Source organism: Saccopteryx bilineata, chromosome 2 (genome assembly GCF_036850765.1).
Source record: "Saccopteryx bilineata isolate mSacBil1 chromosome 2, mSacBil1_pri_phased_curated, whole genome shotgun sequence".
In the NCBI taxonomy this organism is placed as follows: Eukaryota; Metazoa; Chordata; class Mammalia; order Chiroptera; family Emballonuridae; genus Saccopteryx; species Saccopteryx bilineata.
The window spans coordinates 338,742,231-338,766,006 of NC_089491.1; the positions used below are offsets into that span (position 1 = coordinate 338,742,231).

Consider the following 23,776-nt stretch of genomic DNA (forward strand, 5'->3'; position numbering starts at 1 on the left):
TAAGCCCTGGGAGGGGTGGGAGGAGACCAGCACCCACAGTTGCTAAGTAAAATGTCCAGTTTCCAACCAGAAATTACAAGTCATGCAAAGAAACAGGAAAGGATATTACCCATGTACACCAGGAAGAAAGCAGGCAGCAGAAACTGCCTGTGAGAACCACCACATGTTGGATTTAACAAAGACTTCAAAGGAATCATTTTAAATATGGTCAAAGAATTAAAAGAAACCATGATTAAAGTAGTTAAGGCATGTATAATGAAAATGTCACAACAGAGAATTTCAATGAAAAGACAGATACAAAAAAAGAAAGAAAGAAAGAACCAAATGTAATTCTGGTGTTGCAAAGAACTGAAATAAAATCACTAGAGGAGATTACCAGTATGTTTTAACTCTCAAAAGAATGAACTAGCGAAATAGAAGGTGGCAGAGCAACAGATACTCCGCAGTTCAACAACAGCAAAAAAGAATGAAGAAAAATAAACAGGAGGTGAAGGAAGGTATAGGGGGATAAATGGTGAAGGAAGGAGACTTGACTTGGAGTGGTGAACACACAATACAGTGTACAGGAGTGTTGTAGAATTGTGCACCTGAAACCTCTATGATTTTGTTAACTGTTATAATTCCAAGAAATTCAATAAAAAGAAAAAAAATTAACAAAGCTTCAGAAATGTAAAATGCCAGTAAGTGCATCAACATACACACGACAGGAAGAATATTAGAAGAAAAGAAAAACATCTTCTTAAAAAGCTGGATAGCCTGACCTGTGGTGGCACAGTGGATAAAGCGTCGACCTGAAAATGCTGAGGTTGCCGGTTCGAAACCCTGGACTTGCCTGGTCAAGGCACATATGGGAGTTGATGCTTCCAGCTCCTCCCCCCCTCTCTCGGTCTCTCTCTCCTCTCTCTCCCTCTCTCTCTCTCCTCTCTAAAAAAAAAAAAAAAAAAATGAATAAATAAAATTTAAAAAATAAAGCTGGATAAAAATTAAGAACTATAGCTACACAAAATACATAAATCTCACAAATATTATATTGATCAAAGGAAGCAAAAAGAATATAATTGTGGTCATATAAATTTCAGAAGATAAAAGAAAACTATATTTTAGGGATGCACAGAAAATGACAAATATCAGGGTAGTGAACAGCTCTGGGTGCAAGGGAGAGGGCTATGAACCAGAGGTATATTGGCAGTGAGAGGGTATTCTGAGGTACTGAAATGTTTTTCTTCAAAGCATCCCCATAACCAAACCCACCTCTCTCAACTCGCTGAAATTAGCGATTTTATTTCATAGGCATATGGTGGTACAGCTGAGATCAAAACCAGGTGTTTTCCAAAGCCAAGCTACAACCATGGGAACAGCTGCATCAACCATGCCCTATGCCTATGACAACCTGTATCCCAAACTAAGTGTCAACAAGGAAAAGTTTCCCAAACCGCCTAAACAGTGTACTCTAAAATCCCCACCTCAATCCAATTCCCGATAAACACACTGGGCAACAATGGGCAAAAAATCCGTTTATTTCCCCCACATTTTAGGTCTCCACTTTCTGTGACATCTTTTCCAACTCGGAACCAAGGCCAGAGAAGCTGCTTCACATTGGAGAGAAAGAACATTAAAAAACAGGGCAGTTGAGAGAGCCCTTGGGGGGAGCTCTGGAATGGCTGCAGGAAGTGAGGAAAGAGCAGAGCAAATGACAACTAGAGACAGGTACAGGAACTCGTCCCAACTGGGTCTGCCCTGGGCCAGGAAGTAGTCCTTTCCCAGTCTGCTCAGATTGAAGAAAGGCCCGGTCTCTCCCCACTGCACCAGTCTCATCCACTCAGCACCAGTGGCCAGCAGTGTCTCAAGGCCAAGCATCCTCGCCTGGCATCACAGTGCTCATTTCTGTCTCAAGCAGTGGCTGCAAGAGTCAGGCCCAGCCCTGAGAACCAGACAGGAACAAGGCCAGTGCCCTCAGAGCCTCAGCTGCACACTGTAAGGAGGAGGCATACACAAACAGTCCCAGCTCTGTCCCTAATAGCAAGAAATCGAAAACCTGTCAACAATAGGAAAAGGCAAAATTATGGTATATTAATAAAATGAAATACCATACAGCAGTTTAAAACACTAAGATATATCGATATGTGTACATACATACTGAATGAAAAAGCTAATTGCAAGTACTATATAAGTTTTTATATTTTAAAAAACTATATATATTCTATATATGTAAATATAATGATATGTGTAAAACTACAGAAAAAGTTATAAACAAGCTGGTAATAGTGGTTACATCTATAAAAACGATGAAGGAGACTGAATGAATTGGAAACTTGAGCCTTGTCTATGACTACACGTTTCTTCTATAACAGCAAATTAATTTCACAAATAACTTTTTAAGGATATTAAACTTTGAATCCTCTGAGAACAAACACTGCATCTATCATGTTCAACACTGTACCATTGACAAATACATAGTACAAATCACTGGTTCTCACAACTGGGTAGAGGAAGAGTACATAGAAGACTGATTAGAGTTTGTCACTTAGTAAGTACCTGAGAAATACTGGCATGAAATACCACATGAAAACTACAATAAAACCAACACCTTTCTGAATAATGCATGTGAAAGTATTAAGTAAAACTGTCCCCAATGATGTTAATCAGCATTTATTATAAACATTTACAAAATGTTTCTGATGTTGACGGTTTCAGTAAACTTCTAAATAATCATACTGTTTGTATATAAAAATACAGAGTGAGAAAATTACCTAAAGTTTAGAATTGGGTACTGTTTCAAAAGAAAAAACATTCACTTGGAAGTGCCAAAAGGAGTGATAATAAAAATGAAATATGAAAAATACAAAAGCAGAGAAAGTGAGATAAAACAATTAGTTGAGTCTAAATTAAGTTTTAACATGAAAGAAAATGAGTAAAGAAAAAAATGGAAGGAGAGGAGAGGGGAGGCGAGGGGAGGGGAAGGAGGAGGGGAGGGGGAGGGGAGGGGAGAAGAGAGGAGAAAGGAAAAAAGGAAGAAGAAAGGAAGGAAGGAAGGAGATAGCCAATGGTAGACTTAGGAGTTTGGAATAACAAAGAAAGCAGTTGGGTTTAATTAAAGAGAAAACAATTTGAACAATGGTGGTAAGGAATGGAAGGAGAAGGGGAATAGAAAAGAAAATGACTAAAATAAAACATTTAGCACTATTTAGTTAACCAGTTACAATCCCCACATCATTTCTGCAATCTAGTTATAGTCATATAGAAGTATGCAACCATTACCTTCGATTATAATTACTGTAAAAACTACAGTATATGTATTAATGGGGCAGGGACTTTAAGCAGGCTAGTGATACTAATAATATGTTTGTATAATAACATTCTTTAGATAACTGTAAAATGTTACTGCACTTATAACATGTAAAAGTGTCTGAACTTTGATAGTGGCTAGAACTTCAGCACTTATTTTACCAATATTTTGGAACTAGGTAAATTGTAACACCTGTAATAACACTTTTATATTATAACACTTTTAGAAACTTTAATGTACAAAATAAATATTTTTTTAAAAAAAGAAAAAATCTACTTTAAAGCAATTGAAGTATACAAAAAAACAAAACATTAACCAAGCAGAAATCTACATCAAACTAAGAACCACAGAAGAACTAGCCTGAAGTGTCTGAGTAACAACTCAGACTACAACCTACTAGGTGAAAAAAAAAAATGTGTTCAAGTGCAAAATTAAATGTATAAGATTATGTCTCCTAAATAAAAACTAATATAAAAATTAGCCTTACAGTAAGGAATAAGGATAAGTATATTCAATACTCTGTATTCAGTAGGTGCTTAATAATAACAGAGAAGGATGAGAGAGAAAAAGGGGGGTGAGAGGACAAATAAGAGGGAACTAGACCATAAGCTAATACCAAAGTCTGAGTAAAAAAACCCTCCAGCTCACTTGCATGAAAATATAAATATAAAAATCCTAAATACAGTATTAGCAAAACCAAATTCAACAATATTAAACTAAGTAGAGTTTTCCCAGAACTGCAAAGACTTCATGATAGAAATTTATTTACAACTCAAAAAGTCAAAACAAAAAACTGTTCAACTAAAAAAAAAAACTAAATAAAAAGTCACTTAATAAAACACAATGTTTGAGGTTATAAAAATCTCTTAAACTATGAATAAAAAGACTACCCCATAAAATGATAATAGCTATCTATCCTAATACACACTAATAATAAAACACTAAGGAATTGCCACTAAAATCATGAGTAATACAGGATGCTATCATTATTAGCATTATTCCAAGGGTTATTGCCAATGCTAAAAAATCTTTTAATTAAGCAACATTTTATGTAAAGAGTAATTCAAAATAGACAATGTAGACACAAACACAAATTACCAATATTGTAATGAAAAACAGACTTTATTACATATATCATAAACAGTGAAAACAAAGATAAGAATATTGTTAAGTAACTTTATGCCAATGTATTTAACTTAAAACAAAATGCCTAGATTCTATAAATATACAAGTTTCTAAAACAAAATGCCTAGATTCTGTAAATACACAAGTTTCTAAAACAAAATGCCTAGATTCTATAAATACAGAAGTTTCTAAAACAAAATGCCTAGATTCTATAAATACACGTTTCTAAAACTGACCCAAGAAGAGAGAGAAAATCTAGATTGTCATCTTTGTTACTGTGATTTAATTTGTATTTAAAAACCTTCCAAGATGACTTAATGAGTGAATCCTTCAAATATTTAAAAAATAAATAATAGCAAACTTAGACAAGCTCTTTTAGAGAATAGTGGAAGAAGAAATACTTCTATGAGGTAACATATTGTTATTATAACCTGACAAATTATATAAAGGCTAATGTGGAAAAGACACAATTTTAAGGGTATTTATCAGAATAAATGGTTTTGCTAAAGTTCTTCAACTATTTTTGTTTTTAAAATGATTTTAGAGAGAGAAGAAGGGGAAGAGAAAGAGAGAAACATCAATCTGTTGGTCCACTTATGCATTCATTGGTTGTTTCCTGTATGTGCCCTGACCCGGGACTGAACCTGCAACCTTGGCCAATCAGGATGATGTTCTACCAACCCAGAACTTCTTCAACCATTTTCATCTGTTCACAAGATACTCTGAAAGGCTACTGCCAACAAATGCTGTACTCCAAATTCTAGCTACATAATGATTTATAGCTACAGGAATAAATATAATTATTTAATTGCTTCCATCTCATTCCACAGCCTGTCCTTGCTTTACCTATAAAATCTTTAGAAATAACAGGTGGAGTAAATATAATAAAGATAGAGTTTTAAAGTAATTATGTCTTTTCTTATCAATACAGGATTTCAGTAAAATATTTCTAGGTGCTTCAGCAATCTTAAAATTAAAACAATAAGACCCGTGACATTTTGGCCCTGGCCAGTTGACTCAGCAGTAGAGCATCAGCCCTGCATGTGGAAGTCCCAGGTTCGATTCCCAGTCAGTGAACACAGAAGAGGCAACCATCTGCTTCTCTACCCCTCCTCCTCTTCCCTCTCTCTCTCTTTCTTCCTCCTGCAGCCATGGCTCAAATGATTTGAGCAAGTTGGCCCCAGGTACTGAGGTTGGCTCCATGGCCTTGCCTCAGGCACTAAAATAGCTCGGTTGCCGAGCAACAAAACAATGCCCTAAATAGGCAGAGCATCACCCCATTGAGGGCTTGCCAGGTGGATCCCAGTCAGGGCACATGTGGGAGTCTGTCTCTCTGCCTCCCCACCTCCCACTTAAAAAAAAAAAGGCCATGTGATTTCAAAGATTTTTTTAAGACAGATAATTTGTCTTATCAGTATATTCACTTTATATTGTATGTTCCTTTATAAAAAAAAAATACTAAGCAAACAATGCTTGAAGAAGGATAAAGGGGAAAAGTTCTTATAAAAATAGAAAATAAATTTTGCAGATAAAGGTTAAAAAATTAATGGAAAGAGAATTCAATCACTTTATAAAACTGCCAGCTTTGGTAGAATCAGGGATGCTTCTATAATAAAATCTAGGGTTTTGGGTTCCTTTGGTTTCTAGGGACTGGTGTTGGAACATTAGAATCAGCATGGAAAGTTACAAAAAGTATAATTAACCTATTCCAGGTTGATCCTATCTCCCTAAATCCAATCTCCCTATTTTAATCTAACATAATAGGTCTACTTAACAGTCCTCCTATCTGTACTCTAAGAGAAAAGGGAGAAGGGGGAGAAGGAAAAGAGGGATGGAATAAGAAAAGACTGGATAATTAGAAACCACATGTCACTAAGACAGAGTGAAGACTCTTTCACAGGAAACTTCACTGTGACCCTTTTGCAAAACACTTTTGGCCAACATAGAGCCTAGCAGATTTTCTTACTAATGAAGACCTTCAAACTTGCAAATATTTAGCACATTCTCTATTTCAAGGTCAGAAAATAGGTATGTATAGCAGAAGATCTAGGTTAGAGTTCCAATTCTTACTATTATTCATTTTAAGAAGTTGGTGAAGTTACTTTCTATGGACCTAAGGCTTCTTTGTAAAATGAAGGGGTTGTATTAGATAAATCTCTAATGTCTCTCGATCCTGAAATCCTAAAAATACAAAGTAATTACATTAAACTTTCTATGGTTAAGCACAAAGTATTTTAAAAAGATTAAATGATATGAGAGCCAACAATAGGAATAAAATAAAATGTTACTTAGGAAACATATAATGAAAATGTTTTATGATTCTAGAGTTTAAGAAAACTTTTATTTTATAAAGCCCAATATTTTGATATCTAATGTTAATAAATGGCTCTTAACTTTAATGTTATAAAGGAACAACTAGAAAAATCTAAAGGGAAGCTAGTGCATCTAGAGGCCCTAGGCTTCTGGACCCTGGAGACAGGGCTGGCATGACAACAGGTAGTCCATGCCAGCCTGCCCTTGGCACAGAGGACCCCTCGGAAGGCACCCAGGGAAGGGGCCAATTGAAGACTGGACAGAAGCCCAAAGAGCTTTTCTCATAATTGGAGAACCCAGACCAACTGGCCAGAGATCCAAGAAGACTTAGAAGCGCCCCAAATTACCATTCAGCCAGTCTCCATTCCCACCCAGTGTTAACATTCTACTCACTGGATAGGAGCTCTGAAAGTGTCTGTCAGCCCAACACGCCTCTGTGTCCCCCAGCAAGCAGCTCTCTGTGCGTCACTAGCAATCCCAACCCAGCTCCCCACTGACTTCCCAAGCCCCTGGTTGTGGCTGTCCATCTTGTCTCCTCCCTGAGTCCTCCCCCTAACAGTCTTTAGTGGGACTGCCTCTCTGGTTGTCTGTCCCTGTGCCATCACCTGAACACCCTCAGGCGCATAACACCCGGTGTCACCCTGTCGCTGTCCAGTCTATCTTGCCAAGACAGTGCTCGCCTCCACTCTACCCCTTTAACATACTGTCTCCGGAAAACCCATCACTTGGGTCTTGTCTTTAACCTTCAATGCTCACAATCCCAACAAAGTATTCAAATGAAATAATAATAATAAAAGTTACTGCACAAAAATGTTTTTCCTAAGGTATAGATAATGCAGTTTGAAGATTTACTAATTTTGATTGGAAGAGTCTGAATTAGTGGATCCTTTTCTGTATACACACTATATCTTATACATTAAATTGTTACTGAAGCATTAAATCACCGAAGATGATCTGGAAACAGCATGGCTATTAAAGCAAGTTGTTAATCAATCTGGTTTATTTTCTAAGTTGCTGGGCTCTAGTTTTAATCAACAAACTTTGTTTTAAATTAAAAAATAGGACTTGGCTAATTAAACCAAGAGTGCTGTCAACAAAACCAGATGAAGAATGCAGAAAGCTTCCTAAAACTCACCTGAGGAAAACTGTAAGTTTAAACATTATTTTTTAAAAGTGTATATATTTGTGTGCACATACAAAATCTGAAAAGTGTATGTGCCATGCTGACCAGAGGTGTTAGCTAGCTAAGTGATCCCAATGGGCAGCAGGATTCAATTAAGGACTTTTGCTTTTTTATACAGTTTGAATTTTTGTTAAAATGCATTACTTGTATAACAAAAAGTAAAAAAAAATTTTAAGAACAGAAATTTTAAAATACATATACTAAAAAATAAGTCATATTACCACCACACCACACGACCATGGGTTGGGGCAAGTTTATATAGTATACTTAAATGTCTAGAAAAAGAGCCCTGGCCGGTTGGCTCAGCGGTAGAGCGTCGGCCTGGCGTGCGGGGGACCCGGGTTCGATTCCCAGCCAGGGCACATAGGAGAAGCGCCCATTTGCTTCTCCGCCCCCCTCCCCCTCCTTCCTCTCTGTCTCTCTCTTCCCCTCCCACAGCCGAGGCTCCACTGGAGCAAAGATGGCCCGGGCACTGGGGATGGCTCCTTGGCCTCTGCCCCAGGCGCTGGAGTGGCTCTGGTCTCAGCAGAGCCTCACCCCGGAGGGGCAGAGCATCGCCCTCTGGTGGGCAGAGCGTCGCCCCTGGCGGGCGTGCCGGGTGGATCCCAGTCGGGCGCATGCGGGAGTCTGTCTGACTGTCTCTCCCCGTTTCCAGCTTCAGAAAAAAAAAAAAATGTCTAGAAAAAGAGATTAATGACAAGAAATAAATTCAAATAAAAATAATGTACTTAACAGACTAGATATTTAGGTCCAACTCTTACTTCTCCATTAAACACATTCCATTTCTAGGACTGAGCATTTCAATTTATAGTAATGTTTACTTATTAATCACCGTCTGTCAATTTTCCAGGGAACTGAAGTTCGTCACTTTTGGAACAGCAAATCCTACTGGGCACCTACTCTGTGTCAGATATAGTACTAGACATTAATGATATTGATGGTGATGATGGCGGTGACGGTGGTGGTGATGATAGTGGTGAAGTCTGTTGTCTGGAGGACACAAATTAATGACTAATAAATTTACTATATACTCAATGACCTTTACTCTATTTACAAAGCAAATTTTAGGTTCTTCCAGATTTAAAAATAAATCGCTATGTTCTAAACATAGCTGTGCAAACTCCCATGCCACTCTGCCTACTCCATGCTGCCACTACTTTCCCCACCAATGCCATGAGCCAACATTCTTAAAGATGTGAAACTGGCCTGACCAGTGGTGCAGTGGATAGAGCGTTGGACTGGGATGCCGAGGACCCAGGTTCGAGACCCCGAGGTTGCCAGCTTGAGCGTGGGCTCATCTGGTTTGAGCAAAAGCTCACCAGCTTGGACCCAAGGTCGCTGGCTCTAGCAAGGAGTTACTCGGTCTGCTGAAGGCCCGTGGTAAAGGCACATATGAGAAAGCAATCAATGAACAACTAAGGTGTCACAATGTGCAACGAAAAACTAATGATTGATGCTTCTCATCTTTCCGTTCCTGTCTGTCTGTCCCTGTCTATCCCTCTCTCTGATTCTCTGTCTCTATAAAATAAATAAATAAATAAATAAAAATTAAAAAATAAAGATGTGAAACTGATGGGAAATCTGAATGTTAAAGGAAAATATAGGCAAGAAAAGAGTCAAGGGCAAAAATATATATATAAACTCTGGTGCTTTAACTGAATTAGGCAGCATATTTTTTTCCTATTTCTTTTATGCGTTTTAAAATCATCTGTTAGCTTAGAAAAATAAAACTATTACAGATTACTTGACATGTATACATTAAGATTCTATTTTGAGTACTTAATTTATAGACTGAAGGCAAAGGAGTAATATATCATACTTTCCCAGTTCTCAAGCAAACCAGACAGTACACTGCTAGAAATTTCTCCTCAAATTTTATTTATCTATTCTTTCCCTGAACTTTGATTTTTAATAAACATTGGTGTATTTTCTACTTTCTCCTTATAGCAAAGTAGTATGTAGTTCACTGCATATCACAATCACTCAGAACGCCATGCCTTATTCCTAATATCACACTTTTTTCACCTTACTTTTTAAAACTTTACCTTCCACCCAGAGAAGGGCACAGAGAAAGAAACAAGGACCTAGAATCAAGGCCTGAGTAATTCCAACCTTGAAGAGACAGCAGTGGAGGGAAAGGATGCAAAATAAGATCACAAAAGACTCTAGAAAGAGAGACATATATGATAAAAATAATTTTTATTCACTTTCCTGAAAAAATATTGTGGCATTACAAACTGGGAAAAGAAAAAATAAGTTTTTTAATTGACTGAACCAAGCAGACATACAGAGAGATTTAAGCACAGTGATTGTCCAACTCATGATAAAAGTAGCATATTATTCTATTCAGAGGCTAGAGGGACATAAGACAAAAGAACTCTGTTCCGAGAGTACAATAGTACTCTATGATTTTCCTTCCAGGGATACTTTATATCAGTGGTCCCCAACCTTTTTTGGGCCACGGACCGGTTTAATGTCAGAAAATATTTTCACGGACCAGCCTTTAGGGTGGGACGGATAAATGCACAAAATAAAATTATGCGACCGGCGTAAAAACTGTGGTATTTTTAAATATAATTGTCGAACTTATGAGACAAGTGTCAAGAGTGAGCCTTAGACGAATGTAACAGAGGGAATCTGGTCATTTTTAAAAAAATAAAACATTACTCAGACTTAAATATAAATAAAACGGAAATAATGTAAGTTATTTATTCTTTCTCTGCGGACCGGTACCGGTCCGCGGCCCGGGGATTGGGGACCACTGCTCTATATCATTATGCTAATCAATTTTAATTTTTTAATGGATTTTGACTAGAAACGTTAATGTAATTCATAGAAGTTTGCATAACCAAAAGCTCTGGTTAAGACTGATCATTTTCCGCCCTCACAAGGTGGCTCAGTGGATAAAGTATCCACCTGGCACACCAGAGATCATGGGCATGTAAAAGAAGTAATCATGAGTGCACAACTAAATGGAACAACTAAGTGAAACAAGTTAATGCTTCCTTCTCTCTCTCTCTCTTTCTCTCTCTCTCTAAAATCAATGGAAAAACTAAAAAAAAAACAAAAAAAAAACACTTTCCCATCCTACTTCTGATTTGTTGTTCCTATTAAATTTCTACACAAAGCAAATGAAAATGTAAATTAAAGCAACTCCAAGGAGATCATTTTATTCCTAGTGAGTTAAATAACCATTTTAAAACAGTGATACCTAATTAAATATATTGAAAACTGAGTTGCTTATACTCTGCTGATAGCACTATTTATTGGTTCAATTCTTTTGAAAATCATTACAATGCAAAATCCATAATGATGGCACTATTTTCTGCCCTAATAATTCCATGATTAAAAACACAGCTTAGGCAAATAATTTAACTAAAAGTAATGTAAGGTATTTCAACTTGGCTAGCACTTGAGAGTGCACTTAATACAATTTAGCAGTCAATTTAAACAAGCTGAGGTCTGGTTTAAGTCAGTAGAGAGACGCGTATTTCCGACACCCAAACTGCCTTGCTGTATTCCACAGGTGTTACCTGCGTGACAGAACAACTAATGACAACAGATGGGACTACATCAAACTCAAAAATTTTTGCACAGCAAGAAAACCATCAACAAAACAAAAATATAATCAATACTACATCTGATAAAGGTTAATATCCAAAATATATAAGGAACTCATACAACTTAAATACCAAAAAAATCCAAACAATCAAATTAAAAAATGGGCAGGCAGCGGACCCAAAGAGACATTTTCCACAGACGACATAAAGATGGCTAAGAGACATATGGAAAGATGCTCTACATCACTATCAGGGAAATGCAAATCAAAACCTTAATGAGATAACACCTCACCCTTGTCAGAATAACTGTCATCAATAAATCAACAAATAACAAGCAATGGCAAGGATGTGGAGAAAAAGAGGACCCTCTCACACCATTGCTAGCATTGTAAATTGGTGTAGCCACTATGAAAACAAGTATGGAGGGTCATCAAAAAATTTAAAACAGAGCTGCCACAGGATCTGGCAATTACACTTCTGAGTATTTATCTGAAGAAAACAAAAACACTGTATCAAAAAGATATATGCACCCCTATGGTCAATGCAACATTGCCAGTAATACTCAAGATATGGAAGCAACCTAGATGTCCATCAATAGATGAATGAATAAAGATGATGTTGCATGTATACATAGGGTGGGGCTAAAGAAGGTTTACAGTTATTTGTATGGAAAATACAATAATTAATATATAATAATACAATAATAAACTGTAAACAAACTTTTGCCCCAATCTGTACACCTGTGTGCACACACATACACACAATGGAATATTATTCATCAACAAAAAAGAATGAAATCTTGCCATCTGCAACAACATATATGGACCTAGAAGGTATTAATGCTAGCTAAAGTCAGACAAAGAAAAATACCATAGGATTTCCCTTATAGGTGAAATCTAAAAAAACAAAATTAATGAATAAACAAAACAGAAATAGATCCAAAGATATAGACAACAATATGGATGCCAAAGAGGATGGGGACATGGGGAGAATGAAAATGGTAAAAGAGTAAAATAATATAAAAAGATTAAAAAAAACCCAGCAAAACAAATTTCATTTTTAACTTTTCTTCAGTGAGAAGCAGGAAGGGAGACAGACTCCCACATGAGCCCAGACCAGGATCCACCTGATAATGCTCTAACCCACATGGGGCCATTGCTCCATCGCCAGGCAACTGAGCTATTTTTAATGCCTAAGTCAAGGCCATGAGGCTATCCTCAGCGCCTGGAGCCAACTAGCTCCAACTGAGCCATGGCTGTGGAAGAAGAAGAGAGAGATAGAGAAGGAGAACGGTGGAGAATCAGATGGTCACTTGTGTGTGCCCTGACTGGGAATTGAACCCAGGATATCCACACACCGGGCCGATGCTCTACCACTGAACTAACTCGCCAGGGCCACAAAACAAACTTTTTAATAGTAGATTTATTTATAGATATTACTTCTATAAATATTTTATATTTACTAATATTAAACAGATGTTAGTTTTACACTTCTAGTAATTAAAATTTTTAATTTGTCTTTTGTGGTGAGATTTAGGCCATTTTTTAGTTTTTAACATTTTTGTTTGAATGAAATATCTCATTACTACAGTCTTTAGGTAATTTTTTTTATTATTCCCCAATTCATCAATAAAAATGTGGTTATTCTACATATTTTTAGGATATTTGTATTAAATACATATTAGATTTATAGTGAAATAATGATTACTATAGTGAATTTTTTTTCTGAATATTAAATATATTATAAAAATCAACCAAGCCTGACCAGGCAGTGGCGCAGTGGACAGAGTGTCGAAGTGGGACACGGAGGACCCAGGTTTGAAACCCCAAGGTTGCTGGCTTGAGTGTGGGTCTCATCCAGCTTGAGTGCTGGCTTGAGTGTGGGATCATAGACATGACCCCATGGTCACTGGCTTGAGTCCAAGGTCACTGGCTTGAGCAAGAGGTTACTTGCTCTGCTGTAGCCACCTCCCCTCCCCGGTCAAGGCACATATGAGAAAGTAAACACTGAACAACTAAGGTGCTGCAATGAAGATTTGATGCTTCTCATCTCCCCCCCCCTTCTTGTCTCTTTCTGTCCCTCTCTCCATCTCTCTCTCTGTTACACACACACACACACACACACACACACAAACACACAAAAATCAACCAAGTTATCATCCTTTGGACAAGTTGAACCATCCTTAAAATAATGACAAAAGGAAAATTCAACCAAATCTCATCAGAAACCCTTAAAAGCACTCATATCATTCCATCCCATATGAACTGCTGCAAATTCTGGTCAAAAACATAAAAAAGCAATGCTAGAAAAAACATAAAATAACTTTAAAAGATTGTCAAGATAACAGAAAATGCTGGTTAAAAAAATATTTTTTAAGGATTAATGAAATCAGAGTAAACTGAAAAATTCTCCCGTGAAATAATGCAATTTTGTTTATGTGCATTAGAAAAATATTTTTCTGAATACACTGATATAAAGAATTGGTAAATTTGACAAATTAGCCTGTAAGATTAACTGACTTGGAGCCAGCATATCTGTAGAACAAATTCCTGGAAATGAAATTGCTGGATCAAGCATGGTATGTGCAATTTTTAGTTTTGACAGCATTGCCAAATTGTCCTTTAAAAATCTGCACCCATCTACTGTCTCACTAAAATCTATTCGAACCAAACATTTTAATCCTTACCAATCTAAAATGCAAATATATATTAGAATCACTATTTTAAAAATTTGAGTGTACATATTTTTAAATGAAAGAAGTCCTTTAAACTAATTAAGTTATGAAGAAACATAAAATATATTTACATAATAAAATTTTAAATTATACAAAACAGCTTTACACTAATAAGAACATAAAGACAGACCAGGCAGTGGCACAGTGGATACAGCGTCGGACTGGGATGCAGAGGACCCAGGTTCGAGACCCTGAGGTCGCCAGCTTGAGCGCGGGCTCATCTGGTTAGAGCAAAAAGCCCACCAGCTTGAACTCAAGGTTGCTGGCTCCAGCAAGGGGTTATTCGGTCTGCTGAAGGCCCGCGGTCAAGGCACATATGAAAAAGCAATCAATGAACAACTAAGGTGTCGCAATGTGCAACGAAAAACTAATGATTGATGCTTCTCATCTCTCTCCGTTCCTGTCTGTCTGTCCCTGTCTATCCTCTCTCTGACTCACACTCTGTAAAAAAATAAACAAATAAAAAAAAAAGAACATAAAAACAAGTTCTCATATCAACCAGAAACCAAGATAACATGCAAAAAATGAAAATATTGCTTATTTCAGGATTTAGAAATTAGAAGTTTTTTTATTCCTTTCATAAGATTTTCTCCAGTGTTATTATCATGCTGATTTTCTTTTAACAAAAAGTTCTGGTGGCCTGGGAGTGAAAAATAATCAGTTTTTTATGCTACCCAGGCTTTTTATTTCCTGTCAATGGCCCACCCAGTTTTCAGTTGCCCAGAGCCAATATTTGATCATGATCTTTTTTTTTTTTTTTTTTGTATTTTCCTGAAGTGAGAAGCGGGAGGCAGAGAATCAGACTCCTGCACATACCCGACCAGGATCCACCCGGCATGCCTACCAGGGGGTGATGATGTTCGGCCTCTCTGGGGCGTTGCTCAGTTGCAACCGGAGCCATTCTAGTGCCTGAGGCAGAGGCCATGGATCCATCCTCAGTGCCCGGGCCAACTTTGCTCCAATGGAGCCTTGGCTGCAGGGGGGGAAGAGAAATACAGAGAGAAAGGAGAGGAGGAAGGGTAGAGAAGCAGATGGGCACTTCTCCTGTGTGCCCTGGCCGGGAATTGAATCCGGGACTTTCACATGCCAGGCTGACACTCTACTGCTGCGCCAACAGGCCAGGGCCTGATCATGATCTTCAGTTTAGCACTCTTCCCATTCTTTAAATCCTGGCCCTTAAATCCTATTACTTATATTCCTTTAATCACTCTCTCTTATATTCCCTTTTGTCTTCATCTCAACTGGATAACTAACATAAGAATCTATACTGCTCACAAAAATAAAGGGATATTTCAAAATGAATATGAAATGATAAAATATACCCTAATTTTTGTGAATAGTGTATATAAATCTCTCTTTAGAATCCCATTTGGCCTGACCAGGCAGTGGCGCAGTGGATAGAGCATCGGACTGGGATGAGGAAGGACCCAGGTTTGAGACCCCGGGGTTGCCAGCTTGAGTGCGGGCTCATCTGGCTTGAGCAAAAAGCTCACCAGCTTGAACCCAAGGTCACTGACTCGAGCGGGGGGTTACTCAGTCTGCTGAAGGCCCGCGGTCAAGGCACATATGAGAAAGCAATCAATGAACAACTAAGGTATCACAACAAAAAACTGATGATTGATGCTTCTCATCTTTCTCTGTTCCTGTCTGTCTGTCCTTATCTATCCCTCTATCTGACTCTCTCTCTGTCCCTGTTTAAAAAAAAATTAAATAGAATCCCATTTGTACACAGTTCTGTTTGATTAACTTCCTTTCAGATCAGTACTTATCAAACCTGGTCATGCATAGAAATCATGAATATCTTGTAAAAAATGAAGAATCTGATCTGTAAATCTGAGGTGATTAAAGTTTGCATTTCTAGCAAGCTCTCAGATTATGCTGTTTTAACTTCATCTTTCAAGTCACTCTTCAGATTAAGAACCTTTAAATCAACTACCATTTCCTGATCAAATTTAAATTCTTGGTGCTCAAGAATGCTCTCTATCTTTGTAGTACTGCGTGTAACCCTATAGCTCACAGAAGGTCCTCCACATTCTCCTTCCCACAGACCGTACTCATTTTGGTTTACTCATCTCCTTATATTCAATATAATGTTCCCTAGTTTCATTTCAACTACTTTTCCCACTCCACCTACCACTCATTCAAGTATTATCTTTTCACAAAACCACATAAATTAACCTTGTCCATATTCTTTACTCCTTTTCCAAATCCTGTAATACTTCTCCATTAAGTATCTGGTACCTGCTGCCCTATACCATTAGAACCACTGCAGAGGCGTTCACCTTGCGTCCCATGAAATGCTCTGAGGACACAAATCTTCTTCTCATTTAATACCTAGTGATATGCTTAGCAAATAATTTCTTCATCTAAATGTAACTAGAGAATCATACTTTGTGGGGGCCTTTTGAAGGAGTAACAAAAACATACTACTATATTCCACCTTAGCATAGTAATATTTTAAGTACTATTTGCCACTACTACAAGCACAAATTAGACCACCAAGATAAAAACTGGTGACCATTTAGAACAAAGAATATTAAATTTTATTTGAAACTATAAAAAATGTCAAATGAGACATGAAAATAAATTATGGGGGCTAAATAATTCTATGGGAAATAAACAAGAATAAAACAAAATTGTCAATGATGCTATACAAACTAATAATAAGGAACATGAACTAAACAGACTAGATGGGGCAGGGAATAGACAGAAAGTTGCATAGAGAGAGGTAGGTGGGATTCCAATAAAACTAGGTAGAGTGCCCTGGCCGGTTGGCTCAGTGGTAGAGCGTCGGCCTGGCATGCAGAAGTCCCAGGTTCGATTCCCGGCCAGGGCACACAGGAGAAGCGCCCATCTGCTTCTCCACCCCTCCCCCTCTCCTTCCTCTCTGTCTCTCTCTTCCCCTCCTGCAGCTGAGGCTCCATTGGAGCAAAGATGGCCCGGGCGCTGGGGATGGCTCCTTGGCCTCTGCCCCAGGCGCTACAGTGGCTCTGGTCACAACAGAGCGACGCTCCAGAGGGGCAGAGCATCGCCCCCTGGTGGGCAGAGCGTCGCCCCCTGGTGGGCGTGCCGGGTGGATCCCGGGGTCGGGTGCATGCGGGAGTCTGTCTGACTGTCTCTCCCGTTTCCAGCTTCAGAAAAATACCAAAAAAACAAAAAACAAAAACAAAAAAAAACTAGGTAGAGTAAAAAATAAGTAGTTCATATATTCTTTTCAAGTGCCCAAAGAATATTCACCCAGATAAATAATATCCTGGGCCATAAAACAAGCCTTAACAACTTTCAAAGAACTAAAATCATAGAGAGTATACTCTCTATTCATAATGGAATTCAACTAGAACTCAATAAAACCCCATGCAACTGAAAATTGAACCACATACTACTGAATAATAATCCATGAGCCCAACAGAAAGTCTCAGAAAAACTTTTTAAATAGAGCTAATAAAAATGAACATATAACATATCAAATGTAGATAGAGGGGTATCCAGAGGAAAATTTATAGGATTAAAATGCTTTCATTAGATTAAAAAGGAATACCTTATATCAATAATCTTAGTTCCTACCTAAAGAAACTACAAAAAGAAAAAAAACCCCTCAAAGCACTGATTAAAAGGCACAAAAAAGTAAAATATTGGTATTCCCCAAATTGATCTCCAGGTGTAATACAATTCCAAGCAAAATCCCAGAAAGATTTTTTGTAGGTATAGATAAAAACCTACTCTAAAATTTGTGTAAAATAAATAAAGTTTGTGTAGAAAGGAATAAGTCCGACAAGACCTAAAGCAATTTGGAAAAATATGAAACAAGTGGGAGGAATTACTCTTCCTGATGTTTTGACTTACTACATAGCTACAGTAATCACAACAGTAGGAACTGATGAAGAGATAGACATACAAATGGCTGAAACAGGATAAATAACCTGCAGACAGATCCACACAAATATGCCCAAATGATTTTTTTTTTTTTTACAGAGACTGAGAGTGAGTCAGAGAGAGGGATAGATAGGGACAGACAGACAGGAACGGAGAGAGATGAGAAGCATCAATCATTAGTTTCTCATTGCGCGTTGCAACACCTTAGTTGTTCATTGATTGCTTTCTCATATGTGCCTTCACCACGGGCCTTCAGCAGACCAAGTAACCCCTTGCTAGAGCCAGGGACCTTGGGTTCAAGCTGGTGGGCTTTGTGCTCAAACCAGATGAGCCCACATTCAAGCTGGTGACCTCGGGGGTCTCAAACCTGGGTCCTCTGCATCCCAGTCTGACGCTCTATCTGCTGCACCACCGCCTGGTCAGGCCCCAAATGATTCTTGACAACGGAACATAAGCAATTCACTGGAGAAAAGATAGTCTTTTGAATAGATGGTACTGGAGCAACCGGACTTGGAAAAGAAAAAACGAACACCATCCTAAACTTCATCTCATGCAAATATTAGCTCAAAATGGATCACAAACTTAAATGTAAAATGTAAAACTAGAAAATTTTTAGAGAAAACCTTCAAGACCTTGGATTCGAGTTCTTAAGAGTTCTTAGACTTGACACAAAAGGCATAATACATAATAGTAAGAACTGATATATTGGGTTTTAGCAAAGTTAAAAACTTTTGCTCTGAACAACTCTATGAAGGGATGAAAATACAAGCTACAGACTGGGAGAAAATATTTGCAAACCACATTTTTCAAAGAACTTATATCTAAAATACATGAAGAATTCTCAAAACTCAACAGCAAAAATATCCTACTAGAAAATGGGCAAAGGACATAAAGCTATTTCACTAAAGAGGATGTACAAATAACATGAAAAAAATGCTCTATATCTTTAGCCATTCGGGAGTGCAAATTAAAACTATGAGCTATCAGTAAACATCTATTTGAATGACAACAACAAAACAGGGATAACATCCAATCTAATTAGGATGTAGAGAAACTCACAATCCTCATGAGATTTTTTTTTTTAATATTTTTCTATAGCTGGAAACGGGGAGAGACAGTCAGACAGACTCCTGCATGCGCCCGACCAGGATCCACCCGAAGCTCTGCCCACCAGGGGGCGATGCTCTGCCCCTCCGGGCTGTAGCTCTGCCGCGACCAGAGCCACTCTAGCGCCTGAGGCAGAGGCCAAGGAGCCATCCCCAGCACCCGGGCCATCTTTGCTCCAATGGAGCCTTGGCTGTGGGAGGGGAAGAGAGAGACAGAGAGGAAGGAGGGGGGGGTGGAGAAGCAAATGGGCACTTCTCCTATGTGCCCTGGCCGGGAATCAAACCCGGGTCCCCCGCACGCCAGGCCGACACTCTACCGCTGAGCCAACTGGCCAGGGCCAATCCTCATGAGATTTTAATAAAATCATAAAGCAACTTTAGAAAATAGTTCTGCAGTTTTTTAAAAACTAAATATGCACTTACCAGGTGACCCAGCAATTCCGCTCTTGAGCATTTATCCCAAAGAAATGAAACTTATGTTCACACAAAAATCTACACACAAATGTTCACAAAAGCTACATCAGTAAGAGACAACTGAAAACACAAATATCCAATAGGTAAATGGTTAAACAAAATGTGGCATATCCACACCAAGAAATACTCCTCAACAATAAAAAAATTTGTTTTGATATACACTACATAGATGAATTCAGAAATTATTCTTATGGATCAATCTAAATCTAAGTCTATCTACACAGCTAACAGAAATCCATAAAACTAAGAGAAACCAAAAAGGTAAGAGGATAGTCTAAAATCCAGAAAACTTAAGTAGCAAAATTTTGTTTCTATTAGTCTATCAAAGAATCTAAGAAAGTGAATTTAGTGAGTTCACTTTTTTTCTTTGTTCCCACAACCCCTATCTATACACCTTAAGTCAGACTCACCACATTTCAAGTGCTCAACAGCCACTTGTAGTATGTGGGTACCATATTGGACAATACAAGTCTAAGAAATGGCTTGAGAAAAAAGGCATACATATGTACAAGTATATCTATTTTCAGACCAAGAGATTAAGTATGATCATCTGAAAGGATCTAAAATCAATAGCAATCCACATACAACATCACAATTTGTGATATGATTGTTAATCTCGGTACAAGAGCAACAGAATCAAGAATGACTCCAAGATTTCTGGCTTGACGAACTTGAAGCTGCCAACTAAGATGACAAAGGCTATATGTATGTGGGTGAACCAGGTATGAGAGGGCAGATTTGGGAGGGAAAAGCAAGATTCTATTTAGGATATGTGGAGTCTGAGATGTTGTTAGTCAAGTGGAAATACTGAGTAGGCAACTAGATATATAAATCCAGAGTTCAGGAGAGTAGTCTGAACCGGAGAAATAAATTTAAGTGTCTTCAACATTTAGAAGGTATTGAAACCTATGAAACTAGAAGAACCAAGGTAGTGAGGGTAGATAGAGAAGATAATCAATGTCAAAGCCCTGAGATGGTCCAAGACAGAGGAGAGCAAAAAAGAAGATCCACCAAGAAAATCTGAGGAGCAGCCAATGAGTTCTGTGGAAAACCAGGTGGATGTGGTATCTTAAAAAGCAAGTGAAACAAGTATATGTATATCAAAGGAGGAAATAACATCATCAAATATATACTGATCACATAAGACAAAACTGACAAGATTTAACAATGTCACTTGTTGGGAGACCTGAACAAAAACAGTCTTTGTAGGGGCAAAGCCTGATTGGAAGAGGTGTAAGAGAGAACATGAGAAAACTAGAACACGTGCATTTACACAGTGCTTTAAAGAGGTTCTGCAGCAATGGAAATAGAGAACAAAGAAGAGTGACCAAAAGAAGATACTTTTATGAGAAAAATAACAGCACAGGCCCTGGCCGGTTGGCTCAGCGGTAGAGCGTCGGCCTGGCGTGCGGGGGACCCGGGTTCGATTCCTGGCCAGGGCACATAGGAGAAGCGCCCATTTGCTTCTCCACCCCCACCCTCTCCTTCCTCTCTGTCTCTCTCTTCCCCTCCCGCAGCCAAGGCTCCACTGGAGCAAAGATGGCCCGGGCGCTGGGGATGGCTCCTTGGCCTCTGCCCCAGGCGCTAGAGTGGCTCTGGTCGCAGCAGAGCGACGCCCTGGAGGGGCAGAGCATCGCCCCCTGGTGGGCAGAGTGTTGCCCCTGGTGGGCGTGCTGGGTGGATCCCGGTCGGGCACATGCGGGAGTCTGTCTGACTGTCTCTCCCCGTTTCCAGCTTCAGAAAAAAAAAAAAAGAAAAAAAAAAAAACCCAGCACATTTACATGTTGAGAATGATATGAAGAGAAGGAAGAACCAATGATGTACAAAGAGAGGGGAAAATTACTATAGCAATGTCCAGAATAAATGAAAAGGGTTAGTTAGGATCACCAACCAGAGGAACTGGGAGTACAGAGAAGCAAAGACAGCTCATCTGTAGCAACGGAAGGCAAGCAAGGCCTGTGAGTCAGATCAGTAAAGTACACAAGATGTGGTGGGAGTTCAGAAAAGTTCTGACTGCTTCTATTTTCTCAATGAAGTAGAAAGCAGGTCTATCAACTGAGTGAACATGACAAGGACAGCTGAAAGTTTAAGGAGAAGGGCCAGGTATATACTAAGTCATCTAGGAGTAGGGAAACTGAATAAATTAAGGAAATGGACTATGATTGCCAGACGGTATTAATGGCCACCAGAGGTGTCTTACCATGGATTTAAAGTGAGAGTGGTTATATTATCATGTTTTTCTTCAGTCCCTTGCAGGTCACTGGAGCAGAAATGAAGTACTGAGAGAATCTGATTTACAGAGGGCTGAGACTTTGCCAAGTAAGTATAAAGGAGAAAGGAGCAAGGGAGTTGAGAGAATATTGAATGGAATTACCACAGTAACTGACCACTAGGAAACAAATTTACACTATGTAAGGAGGGAAGAAGAGTAATCAAGGGGGCAAGGGACAGTGAAAAGGGAACAGAATCTGTGGGCTGGAAATCTTAATAACAAGATTGTTGTGTTGGAGTCTTAGGCAGAATGAGCTGAAAATACAGGTGGCAGTCAGAAAAAGGGCTGCATGAATTGAAAATCAGAAGGGGTTCAATATATCGGTAATAACAAAGCGTAAAATATGAGGGTAGAGTGAGTGGCTGAGGTAAGATAGAGAGCAAGGATATTAGGGAAGAGGAATTTTAGAACTTGAGGCCCCAGTATTAGAAGAACCATAGCTAATATATGTTGAAATTACAAAGAATTAAGAGAGGTACAGTGTTGGTAAGAATGACGACTGAGAGCTAAAATAGTCAAGAAAGATAAGGAGCAACCCAGGGTGCAGAAGATGCCAGCAAGCATGGGGGTTTATGGACAAATAACCAATTAGCAGACAAGTTTTAGGGAGATAAGGAGAGCGGAAGACATCTTCCTCATGTCCATGCTCAGTGGATCCAGTCCCCGCTGTCAACTCCAATTCAAAAGACGAGGTCAGAATGTGAAATGTGGTCTTAAATCTCAGTGCAAGGGACTCCCTGCAGACCATTCATGGTGGCATATAAAACAAATGAAAAACTTAATAGCCAACACACAAGAGGGCTGAAGGGAAAAAGTGTCTTTAGAAAAGTTGGAAGCAGAGGGGGCAAAAATAAGGATATGGGAAAATTCTGCTGGTCATGAAGAGGAATGAAAAGATAGAAATCACTCAGAACACTAAGGTCTAAAGTCAGAGATATAGTCACCTGGGAGACTGATGGTGACTGACATAAAAAGGAATAAAGGATATAATAAGATTAGTGCTGATGGACTTCAGGCAAGTAATAGCTTCTAGGCTGTGAATGCTGGCAGGTGGAATGAAGGATCCCAAGCTCCCTGTCAAGGGAACACAGCAGTCAGGGGAGCATGCTTTAGCCTCAGTGCAAAGGGCTTCTCCCTCACCCCTAATGGTGGCTTGCAAGAAAACTGTAATGTATCTGCGAGGTTGCTGCAGAATTTTTAAAAATTAATAATATCAAGAGATTAAACCAGTACTACATATCTAATGAGCAAAGACAAATTTTTATTAGTTCATCAAATGCAAAATGTTATTGTAGCAAAAAAAGACATTCATCTTATATTTTCCTTTCGTCAGCAAATGAGCTTCCCAAGTGATTTCCAGGAAAACCAGTATCAACATGGACTCAGAACACTCATCTGAGAAAGAAAAGGAAGTCTCCTTTCTTTCTCAGAAAGAAAGGAGGTCAACTTTTATGTAGTGTCCATCTCAGAAAATTGGCTCTCAAGAAAGTAGCACCTCCAGCCCTTAAATTCATTTCTCCATCCACCCAAATTCAATGGTAAAATAATCTGTTCATTCAAAAACCATATACCGAGCACCTATTATGTATCAAATACATACTACTCACAGAACCTAGGATACACCAGAAACAAACATCCCCATCCTAGCAGATGAAGGTCAGCAACAAATAGCATATATGTGGTTTATATGCTTGAAGATAAGTATTACAGAAACCAAGTAAAACAATACAAATAATGGAGAAGAGAGGCCTGGATTTTAACTGTACATAAATTGTTAGGGTAGGCCTAGTTAAAAGGAGCTCATTTAAAACAAAGGTCTGAAGAAGCTGAACTAGCTATGTGGATATTCA

The 23,776-nt window shown here is 38.5% G+C and overlaps 1 protein-coding gene across 7 annotated transcripts in view; it reads right to left on the bottom strand.

The window, feature by feature from the left end:
• The window catches only part of CNOT4 (CCR4-NOT transcription complex subunit 4), a 117,322-nt gene that overhangs the window by 81,102 nt on the left and 12,444 nt on the right, over positions 1–23,776 (bottom strand). The window contains exon 2 of one of the 7 annotated variants that reach the window (XM_066262354.1): positions 762–924. The exons of the other annotated variants lie outside the window; for them this stretch is intronic. The gene's annotated coding sequence lies outside the window, so the exon portion shown is untranslated. The remainder of the gene's footprint in view (positions 1–761; positions 925–23,776) is intronic. 7 annotated transcript variants of the gene reach the window in all.